Source organism: Varroa jacobsoni, unplaced genomic scaffold (assembly GCF_002532875.2).
Source record: "Varroa jacobsoni isolate VJ856 unplaced genomic scaffold, vjacob_1.0 scaffold_1063, whole genome shotgun sequence".
NCBI lineage: Eukaryota > Metazoa > Arthropoda > Arachnida > Mesostigmata > Varroidae > Varroa > Varroa jacobsoni.
Window position 1 is genome coordinate 691,397 of NW_019213965.1, and position 25,530 is coordinate 716,926.

At 42.4% G+C, this 25,530-nt stretch overlaps 1 protein-coding gene and 1 long non-coding RNA gene across 4 annotated transcripts in view; both read left to right on the plus strand.

The window, feature by feature from the left end:
* The window catches only part of LOC111266186 (clarin-3), a 121,743-nt gene that overhangs the window by 32,781 nt on the left and 63,432 nt on the right, over window positions 1–25,530 (plus strand). The window lies entirely within an intron of this gene.
* Window positions 7,368–17,787, plus strand: LOC147752714 (uncharacterized). The gene is made up of 3 exons (XR_015313343.1): window positions 7,368–8,290; window positions 10,068–10,213; window positions 17,331–17,787. It is a non-coding gene; the product is annotated as an uncharacterized LOC147752714 (long non-coding RNA).

The following is a 25,530-nucleotide window of genomic DNA, read 5'->3' on the forward strand; positions in this document are numbered from 1 at the left end:
AGGACCCTAGGAGTTTAGTCTCTATGGATAGCTGTTGACAAAGGTGATGATGATAGAGAGTAAGTGAGATAAAAAAAAAGAACGACAAAGTGCGCGCTATAAAGTAGCGTAGCGTAACGAGCAAAGAGGGTGAAAAGAATTGGCAGAGGTAGTAACAATGAAAGAGAAGTGGTGAGTTCGTGCCTGTGGCGACTGCATGTGGGCGTATATATATGGAATAGGGTGTCGGCATCGATAACAACGACGTCGACAGGGATATTTCATAAACAGAAACCAAGACCTTCTGAAGTAAAAGCAGTACGCGCCTAGTGGGCGGCACAATAATTAGCGCAGGCAAGAGTCAGTCACCCACCGGCTATCAGAGAGCACACGGCAGGCTGCAGGTCGAAAGAGCACGATGGCTTCAAGTCGAGTAGAACGTAACGCACAGGACCCCTTCATAGCTCCAGACCTATACTGTGCGTTGTTTCCCGCCCACCGGTGCATAGATCACTGCCATATTCTATCGTTAGTTACTGAGAAACCGGTTGTCGGTTGAGTCTTGCTTGCGATTCAAGCTTATACAATAGAGTCGGGCTGACTGACCGTCTTTTAGCTGTACTACGCTGGAAGGTTCCAGCATTGCTTTTGTGCCGCCAGCACTATCTCTCGCCAATGCTTGCATTGGTAGCCAGTGGATCAACGGATGCAGCGGAAAGTTAAGGGTAAGGGGGCCAGGAAACGTCAAACGGTTGTCAGGGAGAGAATTAGAGACAGAAGAGTCCAATACTTCTCGGAGGTAGGCGTGACAATCAGTGGGAGAGGGGAGAGCTCAACAGCGACAATTGGCGAGGATGCTGCAGCGGGAAGACAACATCGTAAAAATGATTCGCGTGCCCTCATTTCTTCTCTATTGCATTGCGTCTTTATTAGCTTTTGCTCAACATTTTGTTTTCTTTCCTAGGTGCGCCATTTCTCCCCTATAGCCGTCTATCCGAAACGCGCGTGCTCCGTCATCGCCCTATGGCACGCATCATCGACCATTGTCTGCGTTCTAAATCGTCCGTCAAGTATAATGGCTTGCGAGGTTGCCGTACGACCGTAATGGCAACGCGCATAGCTTTCCGTTAGAATCCCTGAAGTTCTGCTTTGTAGGAGATCACAGGCAGGCGTTAACCGGTGGCTGGGGTCTCTTCCTGGGGAGGTCTCGGCGTATCTATTGCCGAACGGTGCGTCATACAAATGTGCCATGGAGTTCGGGACTATTATGATAGCAATAGAACCGGCTAGAGAATCAGAGATCGTGGTGACGATATATCAAGGATAATCAGAGTAAGCTATGGCCACAAATTGTGGTTACACATTATGGCCACGATACTTCGTGGAACATCGGGCTTTATCTACCTCGAAATACAAAGAAACGCTCATATAACGAAATTAGAACATGTTTAATATGGCTAGCTGCTTGTCTCAGTAACTTCGCTTCACAAAGACACGCGTCTGTCACTGTGTTTGTTAAGTGATGGTAGGATAGACCATATATGCCATTTATCAATGACGGCATAATCCTAATCAGTTGTAGTTGCTGAAGAGACGTATAACTGTTTTGCGTTTTTGCATTTTCTTTGAGCTATGTTGGAACTTTGGTGGAGCTAGATAAACAGGTTGACTTATCCCGAACGGAAGTGGGTGATGTGTCATCAACACCTTGATGGAAACGATCGTCCTTTCGTTCAGATCAAAACCGTTCTGAAGCACATAACGCCAAGGTACCAATCGAACATTTATCAAATAAAGTCGTTCAAAGAGCGCTTTACAACAAGGGTGATTGATGAAATAGCTTAGGACTTTGAGCTGACAGATTCTTAAAAGCTGGTCCCCTTAAAATGCAATTGGCGAGAAAATTGAGGAACATAATAGACGAAGTACATAGAAAAGTGAGGCTATTTTATATGGCAATGTAATACCGTTACTAACACGAACGAAAACGCTAGCGTTATACAATGGTTGTATATTCATTGGCGAGTTCTGTTCGTAACTGTACCTCTTATTTTTGCCTCTGTTTCTTGGCATTACTTTTATATGTCGTCAATGCTATTGTATATTGGTCGATTAGACAACAACTGCATAGACAAAGTGCTGTGCAGCTGTTATCAGTGTTTGGCTCCGCACCCTATTCAATCCAGTCACAAATAAAAGGCTTTGCCAGTATCTGTAAAGCCTTCATTCGTGATTTGTCCTCAATTGACGCTCGTCTATGTCAGCCGGAAGCAAGGCTTCAGATTGTTCGCGAAGAAGTTACACCCCAACATTTTTCTACATGAATGGTATCCTTCACCCGGGCTTGTCTTGACGAACATTGCTGCACTCTTATCATTAGTTTTGTGTTAACTTAGAAACGACAATGATCTATTGTATTGTATGTAGCGTACCACTGTGCTATATACCTATGGACACGCGCAGGCTCTTCCCCGTGGGCCACTGGCTGTGAGGGTATCTCAGGATTTTATTAACTACTTGCTTAAAGTTCGAGTGTAGACGCAGAAGCCGAGACTTAGTAATGTATGTGAAATCTTCGAGGTGTTAATTCACGTATAGCATTACTTGCAAGATTTCCAAAATGCAACCGTATCCCACCTTTCACTAATAGCATTAGGACCCATGTTCTATAAAAATTATACTACCGGCATAACGACCTCTAGGTAATAGGTACGTCGATTTTGAGGGAAATTTTCCTTTATAAACTTGCTTTGTGCTGAACTTTATGGCAATACTTTTCGATTTCTACAAAATCTCTGTATGAAGTGCACTCCGGATAGCTCTAACGAACGATATGTAACGGCACAGTATAGCCTAGCTATCTTTAACTAGGGAACCGAGGTCTTGCCGTAATGCTAATACATAGGTTTGATAGAGTTTTACTGAATAAGAGTCTAAAACGGTTACATTATCGTGCCTCGCAGTGTAGTAATAAAACAAACTAGTTTTAGATGCTACCGAATTACATTGCGGTTTACCGAAACGCGGCGTTCTCCTGACGGTTTGGGCAACTTGTGAAATCGTCTGCACGTTGCAGAATAGAACGAGCCAACTTTTACTGCTGGTCCTGGAAGATAACTGTTTAAGTAACAGATTCGTCTCTTTAACTACTTCAGATAGATCAGGAGTCAGAGTCTGCGGGTCCCCTTCTTAGACTAGAATTGCTGCCCACTCCAGATAACGACCCACGATCATTTCTTTAAAAATAATCGTATGTCATTTAATACGATTGAGAGCTTAAGTCCTGCTAACTAGGCATGACTGCAAATCAAATTACCGCGCAGATATGGGTCACCTGGACTTGAAGAATTTCAATTTTAAGCAAAACGATTTCGGAAATGTATGGGATTGTATAACTTTCATTCGTGAAGGAAGTATAGCATTGAGAAAAATTATGTTGCATTATCGGCATAGCGGCCGCGACAGGAACCAATTATCTCTTAACCTTGGTTCAGCGAAGTTCCCAATATTATTGTGAATCTAATTACCAACTTTATGAAATGAGTAGACCGGCGCCAGAGGCCCCACAATGATCATGACGCGATGCATTTCAATGGTATAAATGTTTTGAGCTTTTCGTCCCTTTTGGTCCGTTCCGCCACGTCGAAATTGAAATATATTCACCCGTATATTTCTAAGCCTAATAGATGACTGCACTGCCAATGCATTTGAGCCTTGTTTTAGGAAAAGTCCTTTGCTGCCCAACTCAGTTAAAAAAAAAACAACCGCAAATCTGTGACACCATGGATTAGTACTAGGTAACCGCCTTGATCGTTCCTTTCAGTCTCTCAGATCTTGAACTGAACACTTCATCTAGATACGATCGAATATATGCAAAGTGTACTGTAAATAATGGTTTGTGATTACGTACTATTTTTATGCCATCTGCCACTAATACGATTTCAGTTACATCAAAATACTAGATTCCGTGTACCCGCGTTTACTACTGTTGATTTCCTCTCTGTCTGAAATATCATTCATCTTACAACGTAGCTAAATAGTAGTCTTCGGCGTTTTCCCTATATTGACGTCACTAGGACCTCTTTTTTATAAGTCTCATCTTTCAAATTCTACGTAGCTTCGAAGTTGTAAGGGTCCTAAACAGGTCAGGCAAAAAAATTGTGCTGAGCTCTACTAAGTTTTAGCTGCTCGACCTCAGACATTTGCCAGCTAGAGAAGCAGTGAATGACGGATGAGACAGCGACATTGCGAATACAGCAGCAACGTAGGAACAGTGGGTTAGGCCGAAGGAGTACAATGGGGTCAGCGTTCCACCGAAGGTCTTCTAGGTCCTCGAATCCTAGTTCCATACAGTAGCTATCGCTGGCTACACAACTATTGAGACTGCACAACAAGCCTGTAGTGAGTGTAGATACGCAAGGTACATGACGAATACGTGGACAATATTACCTGTTCTTACATAAGCAGGCATAGCAGCACGATTGGCAGGGACACGGAAAGATTCCCCACAGACCTTATAGCAGCAAGCAACGAAAAGGCCATAGCAGTCGACATAAACGGCAGCGGAAGATTTCTAGGGAGGGCGATGGGAAGCGCGTGAGGATAGCCATTATATCTGTATGCGAGATTTAGAGAAAGACTTTTGCAAATCAGTTGCTATTCAATGGAATACATCGAACATTCAATTATGCTCGAGTAGCCGCTTTTATGCTTTTGAAACGGGTAGAGTTTAAACTGAAGTCAGCCTCTCGAACTAAACATTTCTCTGTCGTGCCTTTTTTTGTTGGCCAGTTCTTTGTAGTAAATGAATATCTATGTTTTGGCTAGTTTCACATTGTTGACAGCCTCTTCGCTTAAGTAAAGAAAGCTATTAGTAAATTTTATTTAGAATACCTAGTTTTATCTTTTATTTAAGGTTCGTTTAAATTTGAAAGATTGCTGAGAACCTCATTATAAGATACTTGGGGTTTGCGTCACTATGATTAATGAGAGCTTTCAATTGAATTATATCACAAGTTCGACATCATACAACGAACCGGTTCTTAGAACAACATAACGAACCACTTCCGTGTCGTTCTGGATTGAAAAGATACTTAATGAAAAACTGAATATATCGTGGACGTATCCAAACCATACGGTTTCAGTTCAGCTTTTTTATGTCCTTCTGCCGTGTAAGCTGTTCTTTCTGAAGACGGTCACGGTATGTTGCACTCGCTTTTCTATAGCTCGTTTAATGTGCTAACGTATTTTAGCCATTGTTCGAGTGTACTTTCAGACCTCAATAGGCCTTGACATTGCTTTCTGCAAACGGCCTAGACAGTGAATGACGACAAATGCTACCGACTCTTAATACTTCCTCTGCTACCGCTAGTGCATACGGCACACAAATCACTTGGAAGTACAGAAACCTTAAATAATATATGAATGATGCCGTTGGAGCCGAACGGTCGAGTTATCTAGCCTACAACGACTTGTGTGTTAGAAGAGTCGAAGTTCTGGTCAAATCCATGCGGACGTTTTTGGTGTTACCGGTCAGCCAAGTCCCAGGAGAAAGACCAGCCGTGCAAAGCGGTGTCGTTCATTTGAAGCATCAGTTATTCGCTCGTTGTCGCTGTCGTCATCGTTTCGCATCCACCAAGTAGGGAAGAAAGTTCACTAGCCTCACAAACAGCTGCTTATCGCAATAGTTGGGTGCTCTTTATTCAGAGGCGCGCGTAGTCCGTTACAGGCGACTCCTCATCCCTTCCTGTCTTAGCAACGCCAGGCCCTTTCAACCGTCGTAACTTCGAAGGGGTAGCTTGAAAGTGGCACCAATCGTAGGTAGATATCGTGTTTGTATAGACAAGTAATAAACATAATCCTGTAAAAAACGTTCCTAATCAAATATTTACTTCTGTTCGTATAGACGTCCGTATGAGCAGCAATGCAAAGGGGAAACAATTCTATATATGTCTATGGCAGTGTCGTATACCTTCACAGAATTAGAGACTGCATATCATCTATCAAGTTTAGAACAGAGGAAGTGGATGGCGTAGGGCATAAGCTAGATACAGGCGTTAGATCAGATTGCCAAACCAATTGGTCTTAGGTCGCGTTATGTTTTTTAGAGATAGGATAAGCCTTTATATTTATCCACATGCTTATCGTTTACCTATTTCTCATTATAGCGAGCGCATTCGGCTAGTTATAATAGTGGTTGATCGTTACTGACGGATCGCAAGTTATATTTCACCTCGACAAACAAGTTTTCTTCATAAATTTGGATCAAGTTCATAGTCTTCGTCGCTCTGCGATCGTACGTATATAAACCCAATAAGAAGTAATCAATCCATTATTATATTTGTACATTTATACTAGACAAACGTAACGCTGAAGGTGCAAGTTAAATGTATTCAGGTACACGTGTGTGCAAAAGAACACTGACAGTAATGCTTCAGAGGAAATTATATCATTTTTATTGATTTTGTATCGTGTTTAATTAGAGCTTATGATAGATTCACGTACCCCGTAGGTTTGTTTCTATGCGATCAGTAAATTACCATAATTTTACAGAAAAGAGCAAACAGCCTATACGTCAGTGGTGTGGGCAGACAATAAAGAAAAAATATTTCTCCGTAATTTTCAATTTTGCGAAAGCAGTGCTCGCTGATAAATGAGCTCTGTCAGGATGGATCCAAATTATATACTACATATCATTAGTTGTTCATTAAAATTTACTGCGGTATTACAATTTAATCAAAAATCTCCAACCGTTTGTTGTTCTGTCGTATCACGCCAAGGACAGCCCGCTCATGAACAGCAACAAATCTGCAAGCGTGGGCAAGGTTGTTCGGTCGTAAGCGCCTTCGCCCTCCCTGTTTCATGCCAAATATAATATTTTCTCTTTGCGCAAGCCTGAATTTTTTTCACACCACTGTACACTTGTGCTAAAGACCGGGCGCTATAGAAAAAGCGCTAAATTGGAGTCGTTCCAATGTCGGTCTATTCACTATAATAATCTACCTATACAAAGCCATGGGCAAAGTCAAGCTAAAACTTTATCTCCGAGACGTATTTGTGTTCACGTACCGTCGATTTATAAGCCATCTGCATATATCAGTAGCCCCATTGTCTGTGCGCGATTCGAGTCGTCGACGCTGTAACGGCATGAGCGTACATGGTTTTATTAGCTTCATCAACAGTTGGCAGGTACGCATTGGAGAAAAGTTTCCGTCACTGACATCCTGAACCTATCTTGAGAGAATCTGGCTTAAGTGAAGACGTTAAAAAAAACCTGAACTTCCCGTTTCTAGCAGTTCTATCTTACGCACCGTTCGATTGAAATGGCGAAGTCCATTGGCCAAGGAGCATTCGAATCGCGTAGTTTACGCCGACCTAAACAGGGATTAGATAATGGGCATATTCAGATAGCTCGCAATAAAGTTAGCCATTACTTAAAAGTACTCTTCGAATATAGGAGACATGGTCAGAATCTGTCAAAATAAAAACAACGCAGTGTTTTCCTGTTTCTGCGATAATTCGATGCTGCGTTCAACTTAAATAATGGTCGGCTATTTCTCTTGAATGAGCTATTGCGATGATTCCCCGTTCTGCTGCTTTTATTGTCACCGAAATGATATGCTCACATGTCCGTGTTCGTGGCCTTAGTCATCATAATTATATAACGAGCGTGCATAGCCCCTACACAAAGCGCTCGCTGACAATGGCCAAAGAAGTAATAGTGATGTTTTGCCCCAACTGTGAACACCAAAGGACACTTGATGAAATGACGTAACAACTTCAACGCCCTGCGACGCTGCATAGCTTTCGAGCCGCTGTCGAGCTCAATTCACTGCGTACGACAGTGAATCGAACGGTCACTACGTTTACAACGCTTGTGATGTCGATGGGAAACGGTATAGGCAATGCCGCTGAAGTCGGTCCCCTATCACTGCCATACACCAAGCATTCGTGTGAAAAGGAACCATTCCAAGTGAGCGCCAATTTGTATAATTCACAATTTTCCAGTTCACAGGGGCATTTATGGCTGGCATGCTTCACCACGCACCTACCGTAGATACGGACGGCTGTTCAGGGTCATCTGACCAACTTAACACAAGTTATCGTCCAGAAGTTTAGTTGTGGGACTCGATTGTTTCTTAGTAGCATTTACTGACGATAGCGGACCAATGGGAACGCCTTGAATCAAATCGTCTATGAGAAGCATCAGATAGCGCAAAAAATGCAGTCTATTAAATCTGACAACAAACGCTCGCGAACTTTTTTTTCGTCTCACATTGTCTGCACGGAAGTTACCGTTGTTCTCTTGTCTGTAAGTAGACGCAAAATCATGCCTGTTGTTATTTATGAGGAGAAAGATCTGGTCTTAATTGAGCTGAGCCTATAGATCCATGGAAATGCTTTTCGTTTGATTAATTCAGTGTGTTGTACACGACGAGCTTATCGCAATCAGTGCGTTGAGGAAGGCCCCACGATTATTAGAATTGCAGAATTCGGCCGCGAAAAGCTGAAAATACCTAGACGCCCACTTCAGAGAACTGTTGACTGTCTAAATACAGAGTGATAGGAGAGTGTTTTGATAGTTCAAAAAGTCAACTAGCGATTTATAAGTGTCTATCTTACGTCTGGTGAAGCAGTCCGAAGGTAAGATAATAAAAACAGGGTAAAAAATCTTTGTCAATAAATCCGCGGCCAGAAATAGTTTCTGTGAGAAAAATTTCAACATATTAAAGGTCAGATATTTTTATGAGTTGATTTCTGTTTAAAGGGTAAAACACTCGTTGTACAGCTACATGCAAATTATAAGAAACCGCAGATGATATTCTAATTAAATTTCGTAACTCTAATTCAAGATCGGTGCCGGTTGCAGGTTCTTTGTATAAGACGCAGTCAGCGGCCGTTCCGTAACGAAGTTCATCTTTGATCTCGACCAGTATTTCGTTAGTACTAAAGGACTTACATTTGCGAAGATAATATTTCAAAAAAAAAATACGCTTACTTTGTGCTAATAACATCTGCTCTAGATTGCCAGCTTAATTCGGATTAGACGAGTTCAGATCTGTGTACACGCTTAGAGGCTAGTTTCGATCTGCGAAGCCTTAAAATCGGCCCAGAAACCTTGCCTGATCATCGAATTTGATAGTTTGATAAAATGGGTGGCGGAATGATAAAAGAGGAAACATATCGAAAAATGTCGGTCAGATACGGGTGTCTGTTTTTTTTGTTTCAATGATATAAATTCATTTATATATACTATTTGCTTTGTAAAGCAGGCAGATATCCGTGCAAACAAAGGAACCAAGAAATCTTTTTGTATTCTGATAGACAAAGAGAACCCTCTAAAACACGCCGATGCAGTTTTTTTTCATTGTTTCTTAGTTAAGGGTCGGGCTCCCGGTAGGGTGGACTATTCACGTCCAGCTGTCCTTGGTGGCCTAACAGGGACAGTGTGGATGGACTCGACTGTAACACACGGTCATGGCGGATGACCGGGTCCGCGAACTGTGCAGGTTGATTGGCAGACATCAGTGTTTATTAGAAGCTAAATTAGACAGGCGTCCAGTTGAACTCAGATGATAACTACAGCATCTCAGTTATTATTAGAAAATAGAAAAATGGCGGCACAAGGCAGGTCGTCGATAAGGTCACTGTAATTATAAACACATGAGGTCCTCTGGGCAACCTTCTACACCAAGAACACTATGAAGAGGTAGCGGTAGAAGCGAGCCGAGTTTGTGTGCAGATCTGTAGGTGTTGCTAACACTTCGTTTGCAGCATATGAGACGTAGTCTTACTTCTCCGGAGGCAGCGTCATTTTGCAAAGTATTTTCTTACAATTATATACGCTCCCGCGACAAAAAAAGGCGCCGCAATCTAGCCACAAAGAGATAGAGGAATCTTGCCGCATTGGTCTAAACTATAACGTGCGTCAGTAAACAACATTTTTTCTACTCTATTTAGGTAGGCGCACCTTTTTTCTATAATGGTGTAGAAAGAATACATATTTTGAGCCATTAGGATGGGTATTCAATAATATGTTAATGCCAGAGTTCTCGGTTTAATGTAAACTTGTTTATTATGTTTTGAAGCAAACAATCCACGGCAACTTCATTCACAGCGGTGTCTGCAAAAGAGGGCAATGTGCGACAGGACGTACATCACGACACTCAAAAAAACTAACTCGGCTATGAGCAATGTTTGCAGTACAAGATTAACAAATGGTTATGAGATTAAGGTAATACGTTTATCTTAGGCCTTTTGTTAGTCGATTAACTATCGTCAGCGGCGATATATGCCATCCAATTTACGTCTCGCTGAAACTCTTCTCAAAATCCCTTCGAATACGTCTTGTGATTGCCGAAGCTTATACTTTGGAAGATACTCACAACCTGGGCTATTGTCTTTCATTATTAAGTTAGGAATTAGAAGATTTTTCAAATCCGATCATCTTGGTACAGTCATAAGTAAGTTTTATTTCAGTAGGCCAATAAGATAGCTTCAGTAATGACTATATCCTGCCGAATTTTGCGTCGGCCGGAATAGGTCATATCATTTTTGTCCGGGAATGTCAGTTTTCTTTCCTTAGTTATGACTGGAAGTTTAATGCTATACTCTAACAAGAAGAACATTAAACTTCTGGTTTTGTGATTATTCAGTGTGGCTTATTCAACAAAAATGCGCTAAAAATATAATAGTTACAAAGTGAACCCTTTACTACATGTTTGTGCTTAAATCGATAATAGGTATCGGTATTTCTGTAAGTTAATATTGAGCGGAATTTTTTAGAGCACATATAATAGCAGTAATTTTTTATTAAATGCAGCGTTTTCACTGTTTTAGATATGACCTGCGTAATTTTGCTCGCGCACGATCGCGAACGCGCTACTTTAATGCAGCTAGTTCAATTACAATATATACTTGTTGTTATACAAAATTAACACATACACACGTTGGCCGAATTCACTTGGGTTGCAAGGAACGTTGTTACGTACGGGTGAGCTTGTCAGGTTGTGTTCCGGTAAACATATATCGTTGTGTCGGAAGGAGTGTGCTGTCCTCTGTTGTTTGCCCATGCTGCCCACTAAGCAGTAAAACCCACAGGTAGAACAAGTCCTGAGTAGGCAAACAAACAGAAAAAAAAATGGCATTGAAAGAACAGTGCGAAGAGCAAGACGCCAGTTAAGCTACTAAGGAGATTCTTGTTTATACTATCTATTCGCTCCCTCTCGTTCGCTATATCTATGATGTCGCAGTTACACCGTAACTCGTCAGGCTTAGTTCCGAGCCTATGTGTGTTATGGCTGTTTGTAGGTCTGACTCAAAAAGCATCCACGTCGCTCTTTTACCAGTTGACAACGGCTACGACGCCTGCTTATCCGTCGAAAACTTCCTAAACAAGCGAGTTCAGTAGTAGAAACAGCATTAAGTAGGACAGGAGCCTAGCTGCATTGCAAGTGGCCTCTGTTTGCGTCCTCTTAATTTCCTACCTTTGTCATTTACTTATAGGCGTTTGCCCCTTTGTTTTGTTACGCTACTTTTTACAAAACGTGAGAATACAAGGGGCAAACAGTGTTACCTATGATCGCTGTTATTATTATTCGTCTTTGAGATTTGGTGTGCCATCAATAACACCGACCCAACAGCACTGTCCCGCTACCGATTTTCTTTTCCCTAAAGATTAGACGATGTATTCTCTTTCTGTTCAAAGTTTCCATGTATGTCAGCGTATCCAGGGGCGGTAGGTATGTTAGTGTACGTGGGAGGTTCGTGTGCATTTCTTGGATCTATTTGTGAATGTTTCCGCTGCCGCTGGACAACTTGGCTGTCTTTTCGTTCTTCATAGTGTCTTCTGGCGGTCCTGTCGGCTTCGGATACGGCAGCAGCAATGGGGGCGCCGAGACCGAAGTAGTCGATGCAGCGGACACAACGCTTTTCCGCATTCGGGTGTTTATCCTTTGTTTTGCTGGATCTGTGCCATCGTTACCTATTCCTAACCTAGTCTACCAAAGGCCAACTCAAGTTTGCGAAGAAGCAATAGTACAACGCTTTAGCTGCCGCATGCAGCTGGTGTTAGCGTGCCCAGACCAGTCACGTAACGGCCAAGTAGTGCAACAGCTGTCAAACACCCTTTTTTTACCAGAAGTTGTAGCAACTAAAATACCGGTCGGAATGGTTAAGCTATAAAGTAGCCATTAATTCGCAAAGTATCGTCCGGTACGAGAAACCCGAGATTTACGAGGAGACACGTAAGGGGCAAGCTTAAGTAAGGGGCGAGACAAGGAGACCTGCCATTTGTTGGTTCCTCCCTGTCGAGGCGTGACGGTCAAGCCTACAGCATTATACCGCCCTCGCTTGGTCCAACTTGGCTTTCCAATGTTGATTCCTTTCGGGTCAACGCCATCAGCAAAGGCTGAGCCACTAATACTGTTGTTACCGTCGCCATAATTTCCATTTTGATTCAGCAACAGATACAACGGTAGAAGTTATGGAAGCGTCATTTTCTTCTTTAGAAGATTGTGCTCGCCTGCAACGGCAGTTGAAGCACGACAACTGCTTCGAAACAGCAACAGCAACAAAGATAGAGGCAAAGCCATCAGGCGTTAGGGAGAGAGGTACATCCATAGGGATTCAAGCAAAGGGGCTGCGGGGAGGCGTGGCCTGGCCGGCGGTACCAACTTTTGGCGAGTATCAAAACAAAGGCAGAAAAAGCAGAGCTGGTATAGATACGCATTTTAAATGCTGTGAGATGGTGGGTTGTTGGCAGGTGATTCGGGCCAGCAAGGAAAACGGCCACTTCATATCTACCCATGCGTAGAAGTCGCCTCTGCGTCCGCACGGAATTGAAGAAGAAGAAGAAAGATAGGGCGTCTTGCAGAGATGGTACCGACAGAGGGAAGCGTAGCCCGAGGGGCATGCACGATAGTATCAGCCACAGTGGGCAGAGCAACGGCGGGAAAACGGGAGCATACAGTGTTACAACGTATGCTTGTCCACGATGTCTATATGTGCTTGTCTACTAAGAGCTAAAGAGAACATAAGCAAGATTTTATTGAAGCCGTAGCAAGGTCCAGTATTGTACAATACCGAGCACTCGCTGGCTTGGGTTATCATATATTTTGATGGATATCAAGCATTTCGTAGCACCTCAACACAGGCGGACTATAATGTTTAGATGATAGCATTTTTTTCAAATGTCCCCTTTTTTTTTCATGTTCCTGTTGTCCATTTATTTCCATATATCATCGAAAGCGATTTCATTCTTTCTTACATAAGCCGATTATTGGCCAATCCTCAGTTAATTAGTGACTAACTAACTAAGATATGAGTGTTCATCAACAAGCTATCTTATTGCACCAAAACGTTACAACATACATCCATCTGAAAAATCGTTACACACAGCCACAGAACCAAAACACTTCAACCCGCAACTTCGAAGTACTGCTCACTATCGAATGGACTCCCTCCGAATGTGTGATGATAGACCACAATACATTTACCTCAAATTTCTCATTGTAGAATACGGAGTTAGTTTATCAGGAAGAAAAGCAAGAGGAGTTATTTATACTTGACAACATTATCGTCTGCGACTGGAGCGTATATACTTCGTTCCTGTCATGCAAGGGTACTCTGAGCTGTGTCGGAAGCTTCAGGTGTATGTAATGCATGATCAGATCTCTTTGTCTGTATAAACACGTGACGATTGAGTTTACTTAATATCTATATACACAGATAAATATGACCTTGTCATTAGAAAGGAATTGTCTACTGTGGACAGCATCATTTTTGTGGTCTTTCTTACGCCCTCCTGACAGGTTCCCATTCGAAGCACGCTTATATTTACATTAAGCTTTGTTAGTAAATTCATCAATCATGCAGCAGGGAACGTACAGCAGAAAAAACTGGGTTGTGGATAATAACAACCACTGACCAAATCTAATAGGTAAACAAACGATAAAACAAAACACAGGTCTATAGTTGCATGAATACAACACGTGATTAGATCTGATCACTTCTTTACCTGTTTCACTATCACCAGCGCTGGCTGAGGGCCTGTGATTGTTATTTACAAACATAAATTTTCACCTATTTGACGTAGTCAAAGATGGGCACTTCTTAACGCCTCATCTGCTTTAAATAAGTCGCTTGTTGGATATCGTTAAGCGGTTAGTATCTATTGAGTGTGTCAATTTCTAAAGATTGTCGCAGATCGAGCGAGAGTAGCCGCTGATAGACGCTGCTCTAACTAACATATATAAGCCTACATTAAAGACCGCCAGGGCAACCGTTAATTAAACCTTCAGATCCAGGACGTACTTGCATTGGCCTCTTAGTTAGGGTCTCTTTTTAAATATAAGCAAAGCTATTTAAAACTTTTCATTATCACTTCACCGCTGTTACTTTTGAAGTACGTAAATCCCGGCAATACGACACGCATTATAGCATTTTCGAAGCCATATACACAATGTCGAGTTCTGAAGTGAAACCTGTTTAAACTTTCAAAAAACTCCAGATCTTTGAACAAATTTACCTAGTAAAGTCAAGATTCCACCCTGCCCACTGCTTTCTTTAGGCTTGACTCGCTAACCCTTAAAGTAGAACCGCTAGAGCTAAAAAGAAGATGGAGAAAATTAGCCATCGTGGAAGTTAAATGAAAGCCTAAACTCAGTGAAAACCTGTTACGTTACGCGCCACGAATCAACATTACCGTTATGGAGGTTCCCATCGTAAGGTTCAGATTTTTCCTGTGCATGCAGTTATTGCGAATTTTTTTAGGTAGCCTTAGCTCGATCAAGTCACATTGAAGTGTAACGCAAAGCCTATGTGTTACCAATCTACGAAAAAGGCTGCTTCCTTTTACAGGAAGTCTAAAGGTCTGAGGCTGGTTCATAGCAGACCGCGAAAACGTCGGTTGACGGCGTGTTCCTTTTGGCTTTGGGCAACAGTTCGCTCCTCTACTGTATGTACAAGCCATTTCTAAGAATGCACTCACACCTCTATAGTTTGTTTAATCCCACATCAACTCGGGTCCCATCCAACAACGTCACATAACACTGGTGCAACAGTTGCCCTTGTAAACCTAACATCGTTTGGTGGTGAAGAGAAAAACATCGCAAAACATACTCTTTGAAGCTTTCCTTTGGGCTGTTTGTTTCGTTGACGCATTAATTGTTATGGTTATACGTATTCCTTACCAAAAAATAAGTTTACTACTGAGCGAGCTGATGTCATAGCATATGGATGGAATAAAGAAAAAGAGGAAATCAAGCACAAAAAAATTTGTGCTCCGTGTTACTGAGCCGGAAATTCTGCATCACAATAAAAAAAATCGCTTTGGCCAAGAAATAGGCATATTATAAAGAAAATGAATGACTGCAATCTTTAAAATAATCTCAGGGCTAAATAGGACACTGATCCTTCACTGAACTGTTTCACAATGCTTAACGCAACTAATAATAATAACAATAATGCAACTTAACGCTTTAATCCGCAGCAAATTCGATACGTCATACAACCAGCTACCATATTATTATGTAATTATGAATAGTCTAATTAGGCAGTGTCTATCAACAGACATATCTTGCTGGCAATAAAAAAAAATAGTAAGGAATTATCTAATGCAAATCTGCCATCCGTGACATTCCTATTCAATATAGCACCAGCAAACAAACAATTTGCGCAAAACAAATCTGACTGCATCGTCAATGACATATGTTCGCAGAGATAACCGAATCCGTTGGGTGGCCTCTCCCATCCTTCTTGTCACGTTTCTGTATCTGTCGCTTGGAACCGGGTGATTTATTGTTGTAGGAATAGAGATTTATGCGATATAGGTTACGTACTTTCAGAAGGCATAGGTGCTCGTCATTGGTTCACTTCTCGGCCAACTATCTCTCGAACGCCGTCTCATGACGCAACCTTCGAACGTGATGGTGACGGCCGCTTAATCCCTACCTCTCTGTCATATTTGATTCCTTTAGAAATTGCAAAATAATCGACAGCGCGCATTGTCATGCGCGCACATGTACACACCCACAACTCAGACTGGATCGCTCCATCTTTACCTCCCTTATGTCGCGCTCTTCGACGACGTGAGGCCGCGTCGTGTTCTACCAGCAGTGCTGCTTGCGCTGCCCTCTGTAAGCCACTTTTCTACGGACGCATGCACTCGCTTACTCAGAACAGCTAGAACGCCGTCCGGTAGAACTGCAGTCGAACTGCATTGCCTTGCTACAAAAGAGCCTATAGTACCATGGATAAGGTAGAGGAACTCCTCTGTGAATCCAGCCATCATGTGTCGCAATAATCGTCTATGGATAAAGAGAAAAGAAGATTCGATGCAGAAGAGCAAAACAATAGCTCACGAGACTTTTTCATACACATATTATGGTAGCTTGTATACGGGTACTCAACTATCCTTTTAGCTGAAGCTAATAAGAGAGCCGCGAAAACTACCGACAGCGGCAGTCGCGATAGATTACCACAACGACCAGTGAAGTCCTGTTGAGGAGGCAACTTGGTCGAACAATAGGGTCGTAGCAATGGTGCCTTGCGGTGCCGTCAAGCAACCTGCCTTTATGGCGAGGGCAGACACACTGTTTATCGTGGGTCGTTCGGGAGGACTTGGGAACAAAGAGAAAGAATCTATAAGGAGAGCACAGGTGAGTGGTGCTACATACCGAAAGCTGACTGAACGAGTGTACGCAGTCGTGAGTCATCGCTAGAACATTGAAGTAGGAAGGTAGAGAAGAGGGCGGTATTGGTAGTGGCTGTATACCGATGTCGCTTAACACAGGAAGAAACAAGCCCCTTAGGCCATTCGCACGGAGTGGAACCCGGCTAAACGAACTGTCGACCGTCGAATTGGTAGAGTGGGAGATAGCAGAAAGAGAATGAGGGAGAAAGAAAAGAAGATGAAGCAAGCACAGTCGGAAGGAAGCTGAAGACCAGCAAAGCCTCACGCAGCCGACGGAGCATTCGCGTATGTCCGGCCAAGCTTGGTTGTTCATCTCTCTTTACGGCGGCTGTGATCGCTTGACAATAGCCTCTCACCCGCCGCCATCGGCCGAAACAATCCGAAAGAAGGTGGCCTGGAAGAAATCTTGCGCCTGCTTCTTAGTAGTAGGGTATGACAGGACAGACATTCTGGTTCCTATGGCCCATTTAGAGGCTGCTGTACTGCCCTGCCTGTGTACTTCTTTCACAATTCTGTCAAAGATAGGTTGTAAGCGAAATAGGTTGAGACAGCATGGAATAGGACCCTACCCTGAATTTCTTGCTATACACGATGCCCCTTGGACACCTTTAGTCCCTCAATGTGCCGTAAAGCCTCCGCTAACCCCCTTCGCTTTCAGGTTCCCTCGGCGTTTCCCAAAAGCTCTTCGCTGCTGTTTCTCCTAATGTCGATGGGCCCTTGAAAGTGGGGATAGTCGACTAGACTTCTGCCTCGCCAGCCAAGTCAGGCACCAGCTGTCAGCGGTTGTAGGAACTATAGATACACGAGGCCGGGAAAGAACGTCCGCTGCACACTCGACTGAACTCTTTCGCTGGCTGAGTCGCAGTCTTTACAGCCGTAGCCGTCGCTGACACTGCCGTTGATACGGATTGATGGCAGATACTTCGACGTGCAGCCACCACTGTAGCACGCTCGAGTGAGCTTGCCCTTTTTTAATAGAAAGCGGATAGCCAAAAAAGGATTGAGCTGAGCGGGCAGCCAGCGGACTATATAGCTAGCTGATGTTTCATGGAGGTATCGATGCATGTTGTTTCATAACGCCACTCAGACACTGTGAAAATATAATGTATCTTACAATAAATTCTAATATCTATCGTATGTTCCTGTGATTTAATTCAGTATTGGTGACTGTAGTATAGGGCATCGCTCATTAAAATGAGTCGCAACATATCGCTAGATCCAGCGTATTCTCCGTCTAAATAACGGTTGTATATCGTTTACCTACAAAATATGGTAGAAGTGGGTATAATGCATGAAGACGTTAATCCCTTCTCCTACTATGGATGATCTAATGCGATACATATGAACTGCGGGATTAAGCTAATCGCCCAGAAACCACTGTATTGGCGCGCTGTTCCGTAATGCTTCCGTAGTGTACTTGAGTTAACCCAATAGCGAGTAGCGTTTCCTTAAAATAGCAAAATCGAGTTACAGGCGTGACGGAATTAAAGAATAGGGCAACTTCGAGGTGTTGTTGTTTGTCGAGATTCAGCTAGGGCTTGATCAATTTTGGAACTTACCGAATCTGTAGTAACATATAACGCTGCTGATATGACCAATGACAGAGGAAATGACACAAATCGATCCCTATTGTGTTATTGTAACAGAAGCACCAGACACTTCAGCGATTATTGGGTTCCAGGTAGGTCTGCCTGGTCTTTGCTCGTTAAGTTAAGAGATGAAACATGTGATACCTTGGTAGCCCTGGTTATCACACACGAAAACGAATTATGAAAAGCCTCAATGAAAATTTACGAAGGCTCATAGCAGTTCGAAAAACGCACACGGTTTTATTTTTCTAATCTAGATACGCGTACAAATAGTACAAAACTGGACAGATGGCAGGCACTTTTTCAATAGGCCAACGTTGACGTTACCGGAAGGAAAGACGCCTTACCGGATTCATTCCCTTCGATGTGGTCGCAGTTTAACCCATATCTGCTCTGAGAATGGCTTAATGATTAAGACCACAGTAAACATCTGGCTGGCAGCAATGTGCTTCTTGTTGTCTGGCATGATTTGGATGCTCCCCGTTTCTATTAGTTTACAAAGAAGCTGTATTTATATTATACTTCCTGCTGCCGCGTCAGCCCGTGTACTGCTTTACAAGCACCTATTTGCAAACGGACGGCGTTACATCTGGATACTATCTAGTTCGTTGTCATAAACCGCCAACAGTAACAACGAGCACAACAAGAACATGACCCCCCCCCCCCCCCCGCTCATTGCGGATGACGATTTCCCCAATAATAGCTATCTCACGCTCCGTGTCATCGTGCTAATCATCAGCTCCTCTCTCGGGCACAAGGCACTACTTCGTTTCGGATATGGAAAGAATAGTTGAAATCACTACGATGTCAAGGCTGGACGCTTTACTTGTCCTGCTGTGGCTAACTGTCCCTAGGTTTTTGGGGTGCCGTGTCTCATAGATCGCCGCATGCGGCTGTTGACATCAGTGATCGTCTGTTCTTATCTGTGCAATCTGTGTGTATGTAAGGCCAGTTGAGAACTTTCGCTGTTATTATATACCACTATTATTACTGCTGTTAGTATTATTATTATTCTTGTTATGGACATAATGGAGGAGTCTGCAATCATCACGGAATCCCCACTTGTAGTTGGCTCACTGGTCCTTTATTGCCGCTACGACCAATAATTGGTTGTAAATATTTGAAAGGCATTGTTCAGTGCGTGTATTGTCTCGCACACGAACTGTATACATGCTGAGAGATTGAACAGATTTTTGTGCTGCTCTCTGGGTACTAAGGTGCAGTTTCTGTCTAATCTAGCTCAAGTTGTTGCCACGGAACGTTAACCGAAATGCCTATGCTGATGGTTTACGTGTAGACACAAATACACACACATACAAATATAAAGATACTTATTTTCAGGTAGCAACGATGGCAAAGCGCTGCGACCAGCTCAACTGGCGCGGCCGCAACGACGACGGTTCCTGCAGATTTAAGCAATTACAGAAAAAGGCGCAAAAGAAGACAAACGTTAGCACGTTTTTTGAAGAAAATTTTATGTGAAAAAGTGGATCTTCGGAGAAGTATTGGTAGTGCTAAAGTAGCTTCCATAATGGGGCAAGTTTCAGTGTGCAGACGGTGTTAATAAAATCCAATATCTATTTACGGAACGTGCTGTAACAGGCGCGCATACAAAATAGTTTCTTCCTATTTAAAGATCCCGAGTAACAATGTCGTACTGAGTCGATAAAAATTCTCTATCGTCAATCATCATCAATAATGTAGCTGCATAGGCCGTTGTCCGTTTCAAAAAGGCGAAACAAAGCATAACAGGAAAAAAGGTACGAAACGAAGAAATGGGCCAAAGGATCTAGCGAGTACAGACCATTTGCCATCTCACTGACTCAGCCTCTGCTTACCGCAATTTCCAATGGTAAAATCTAGTGAAGATATTATCTTAAATCGCAGATACAGTAATACATATTCCACTTTTCTAAATACCCATCCAATCATTAAGGAGATGTATATATATATATAGATTGATCTTAAATAATGTCATTTATAGCAGTTTGATTGAAATAATCAAGAAGATGGCCTCATTGTGCAAGTAACAGGGTTGCTCGCCTATGATGAAAACGCTAACGTAAGCAATACCCACTTCTCCGTGGCTCTGCTGTTTAAACGATAGCCAGCGCGGTCAATCGGGGCATTCTGCTAAATCTTGATTTTCATCTCACGACTTCACTCCACTTGAAAGTGTTAGCCCCTGAATTTATAAATCACTGGCACAACGCATGTCAATACAATGTCTGAGTGTTTTTTTGTTTTAATAATATATATTCGATAAAAATAAAACTAAGAAGTCTGCCGGAATTGCAAGATCTTTTGAAATTTTCTATCATTTTTCTCCATCTTTATCTAGGTCAGTGGCTGCATTTAGTCCGGCTATCTCTGCGAGGCAGCCGTACTGGGCAAGAAAATAGCAAAAAAAGACAGAACACCACCTACGTGGGCTGAAATTCGGTAGGTGTGACACATACGACTTACTGATAGGGCTGAACGTATCGGCTTGCGATCTGAGTCTGTACATCTATGAGTTTGCAAATAGCGTTTTTATCGTTCCCTTGTAATCTGCTTCAGCTTGCCATGAATCCATGAGGTCGCGTTGCCCAGGACGACGGCGACATCTTACTCACACGCACATAAACAAATACGCATATACGCACAAACAGCAGCCAGAAAATGGTGCGGCTTTGCAAGCACTTTACGTCGCCGCCGCATTTACGTACGTGAAAAGCGCTATCCCTTCGTTCCAATAGCCGTTCCTTAACGGAATCTTTTTTTTACTCTTCATCGCTATACGTTTTCGTTTTTGTTTTTTTAGTTTTCCTTGTTTCTCGCCCTGTGCCAGTCAAGTCAAGTTAAATCGAGTCCCGTTTTGTGGCTTTGTTTCTCTTTGTCTTTCAATCTTGCTTCTAGCTTGCCATCCTGATTTTGACTGGCGTTTAGCACCGTTCTTCGTGGTCTTTCTATAGAAATCTCGAACGGATCCTAGTTAAGCTTCATTTTCACTTATGGTTGCGATGAGGAAGAGTCAGCTGGCGAAAAAACCGGAACGTCTACTGTTTTACCGACTATAAGTTGCTGCTCCCATCTCTTTACCGCTACGCGCGCGCTCGACTCTGCTTTTAGGTGACATTTTGGGTGCCATTCTAACTTACATGGTTAGGTTAGAAAGATATCCAAACAAACCATAGTTTTTGAACAAAGTCGGCATCTAAGCGGCGGACGAAGGTCGTTCACCGAAACTTTTAGAATCGTTTGAGACTACTCACCAGTAAAAGAGAACAGAAAAAAAGGGGACAGCCTAAAATCACTACAAAGCTTAAAGTTTAATTTCCAAGAAGAAACGTTCAAATGAAACGCCTAAAAAGAGGAAAAATGGACGTGAGGTATAGAACGCATTAAACATCGCTATTGCCAATGAAGCAGAATCTCGGTTGCAGTGTGGGCGACCGTTAAAGGCAGGCAGAGTTTCTGCAAGTAGCTGCAACCGAGACTTCTTGGCGCATCAGCTCTTGCTGAAAGTCTAGCCGCTTCTGACATACATTGTGTACGCCAGATACGTGATGCACCCTTGGAACTGCAAACTGTCCAATACCATCTACACAATTTTACAAAGCTATCGACCTTATATCGATTGAGAAGTAATTATGTCCTATGGAGCAAGGAGGGAAAGATCGACACAACCTAAGTTTCCTGCAGGATATCGACAATAGCAATTCAATCACAACTTATATAAATTTCCGTAGGGACAGAAACTGTAGCTAACAGCTCGCAGTTTATCTCTAATAAGTTTTGTTTTAATTGCAAGCGAAAATCTCCACAATAACCGAATAAATCATACCTTTGCACTTACATTTTTAAACAGTGTACAGAAAGCTGTCCCATAGTAGCTGGTGGCCGTATTTGTTTTTTAGCATATATATTCATGGCTGGAAAGCTGCAGATAATTATTGACGTTATTGGAGACTTCTTGAAACCGACCGTTAGTCTTAACGATGCTCTAAATTATGATCTGTTAGATGGTAACTTATGCGTGCAAAGGCATTGCTACCGAAAAATAGCGCCTATCTAACTGAATTGATTAGGTTCGTGCTATGTGGGTCTTAAGAGCCTTGCTTTTTCTATTGTCATCGTCATTGATAATAGTCACTGTGGCAGAGTTCGCTTCGAGGTACATAGAATAGATCGCGAGGAGGAACCGGCCAAGTTATTAACTATTTTTATCTTGCACACATCCAGTTAGATTCTTTCTGTTGCGCCTTCATGACGCGAATTGGCCTATTTCATTCGTTCTTTTGGCCTCTATTATATGCTTGAGGATGCTGAGGCAGTGTGCGTTGCAGCGACATTAGAACCACCACATTACAGTAGAAAGTATATGCCTTTTATATATTAGGGCGGTGCAAACGGTCGGCCTCCTGCAGATGGAGGACGTGCCTATCGTATGCCGTGTATCATTCACTTAGCAGCAGCACTGGGTTTCTCCCAGCAGAAATGCTACAAGGACATGCAGGATGGCAACGAAGAGATCATAAATCAGATTAATTGGTGCTGACAATTAGGCTTGCTTCCAGTAAGCTTTTAGGTGCAGTTTTTCTTTGCAATTTTTCTTGAAGTCAGACAGTTACGCCGGTAGTGATGCTTCTGGCCGGTGAAAGACAAGACTAGTTGCTAGCGTAATATACACAAGTATGACGGATCCTGGCACTGGAGGGGAGGGGGGGGAGAGGTGCAATCATTAGTGGGGGTAGCTGTTAAGGAGAGCCCCATTTTCTGCTTGTGTAGTCCATACGAAAGGAAGAAGTGAAAACAGGATTTCTATAAAATTTCGAAGTTTCTTTCATAATAGCTCACAAAACGTATATGTTATTTTTAATAATAATAATACTTAGCCGTAAAAAGTAGATTAGTTTCACTCTCGGACACGTAGGAAGGTTTCTGTTGCGAAAAACTACTTAGTTAGTGCCTCTTAGTTAGCCTAGTGACAACTGGCAAAAAATTCAGAGGTTTTTTTGTATAAACTTGCCGTAAAGAAACGTCTTGTCCTCGAGGGATCGACCGAAAGATAGAAGCAGTAATTTAATAATTACTGTCAAACTGAGTTGTTATTATATAAGCGATATAAGTTGCTTGTTTGGTGTTCGTTTGACTGGAACCTGTTAATGTTTCTATGTAACGTGCCATCATATGAATAGAAAACGAAGCTGGTTGAAGCGTGCTATAGTATCTAATAATAAGCTTATCACTAATAATAGTCGGTTGTCGATTGTTTTGCTGGTACTGATTATCTTTTTTCGACACTGAGTGTATGTAGGAACATGCCGGAAATAGCTAGCTTCATTTACTAATCGATTAGTAAAGTTTACCTATATATATATAGAACTTACTCTTAATACAGAAGAAAATGGCAAAAATAGTAAAAAATAGTAACAATAGTAGTATTTGAAAAATGTATAAACGCATTTGTTTGGGGGAAATTGTCTGTTTTGTATTACTGTTCATTATGTTCTTCGTCCGTCTGAGCTGAATAGAATCTCAGATAGATGACTGATGGGCATAGCGAGTCAATTGAATTGCTACGTCGTAGTTTTTTTTGTAAATATTTCACTGATGAAAGCTCCAGGCGCGCTATGTTTTTGGGTAGCCTAACGATATATATATGTGTATAGCATTTTCAGTGTTATAAATTCGCAGTAGATTATCCTCTGAGTCTATGTTGTAAGGTAGCCGTCAACTCTGACGGTCGTATTTTGATACGCACCCTTAGCAAGAGTAACAGTGAATTAGATGTCCTCAGATTGGCTGACTCCAATTGGCCGATGTTACTTTGATACAGGGTAGGGCGATAATGAGAAAGTTACCCGTAGAATTGAATCTGATCGAATGGAAAACTAAACACCATCGCCATTCCAGTAAAAAATCGTGATCCTAAGCTGCGCAGTCTGTTATTGGATTGCTAACTGGTTCAACTATTTTCCTAAGGTCATAAGCAGCCAGATATCGATCAGCTTCATCAAACGGTATGTCTGGAGTGCTGGTAAGAACAGCCGTGTTGCTATACTGAGGACAAGCCAAGTTATAGACCTTTGGAAAGTCATCAAGCCAGCCTACCGTCTGTGGTCGTGACGAATATGTGTTCTGAAGTACGCGAAAGCCAGTTAGGAATTGGCCGTGAAGAAGACAGATGCTAATGACGACTTCATTCGTGCGATTTCGGTAAAGAGCTCTCCGATGGCACTGCCGATCGATGGCGTCAGTAGATGGATTGGCAGGTTTACATTCAGTGTCGGAGAACATAGTCCTCTTTACCATACTTCGTTGTGCCACTTTCGCAATAGAGTGCAATTTCTTATTTCTAACGGCTCTTTCTAAATGACGAAGTTCCTGGTTACGTCCTCCTCTTCGATATCACTTTCTTCCTTTACGGTCAGCGGTTTGCGTTGCTGACCATATATACGCACCGGCGCCTGTCAACGGCATTTTCACTGCAAGCATTTATGAGGCCGTTACCGTTCATCCCATTAGTGGCGTCCATCATTCGACCCCTACTGAGCTGGTTACTTTGGTCAGGTCAACGGTGCAATGTTGGAGTTTAGGATGCACCCTTAGTCTGAACCGTAGACAGCGCGCTGTACCTAGCAGCTAATGGAGGCGAAGTGAATGTTTCGAAAAGAGAAGCATCGTCGGCGCCATCCTCAATGAAGTATTGCGTGTGCACAGTAGAACTATAGGATTATTGACGTATGAGGTTGAGCAAACCACGTGATTCAGCCAGATATTGCATTTGACCAAGACATACGAACTTCATTCTGCTTTGCAGGATTCTCGTCTACGTCAGCGGATAGCTGATGGTGATAATGATAGTTCTGATAATTCAGCTCTATCTAGGCAGGCATAGATATAAATTCCTTTATGTCGTTGTTGCGTTTAAAGATGTTGTATTGTAGTACCGATAACAGTCTGGAACGTTCCGTCATCACATGGAAATCTGAGAGAACTTCGAAATAAGGAAAACGTTTTTACGTAACGAAAAGCAGAAAGTTTACCGAATAAAATAAGGAGAGAATGAGAAAAATAATTATAGGGTGAAGTGAATTAGTCTTGTTCGATATCAAAATGTTTTATACCTGTTCCGTGGTTATTTAAGAACCTGGGATCTAGCCATTGACAAACCACTAAGGATCAGTGTAATTAAGGGGCACTATTAAATGGGTAAAATATTTAGCCAAAAAGCTACAATATTTTATGTTAGAACTCAGGCGTATTTCCTCTGGAAGGTGACTA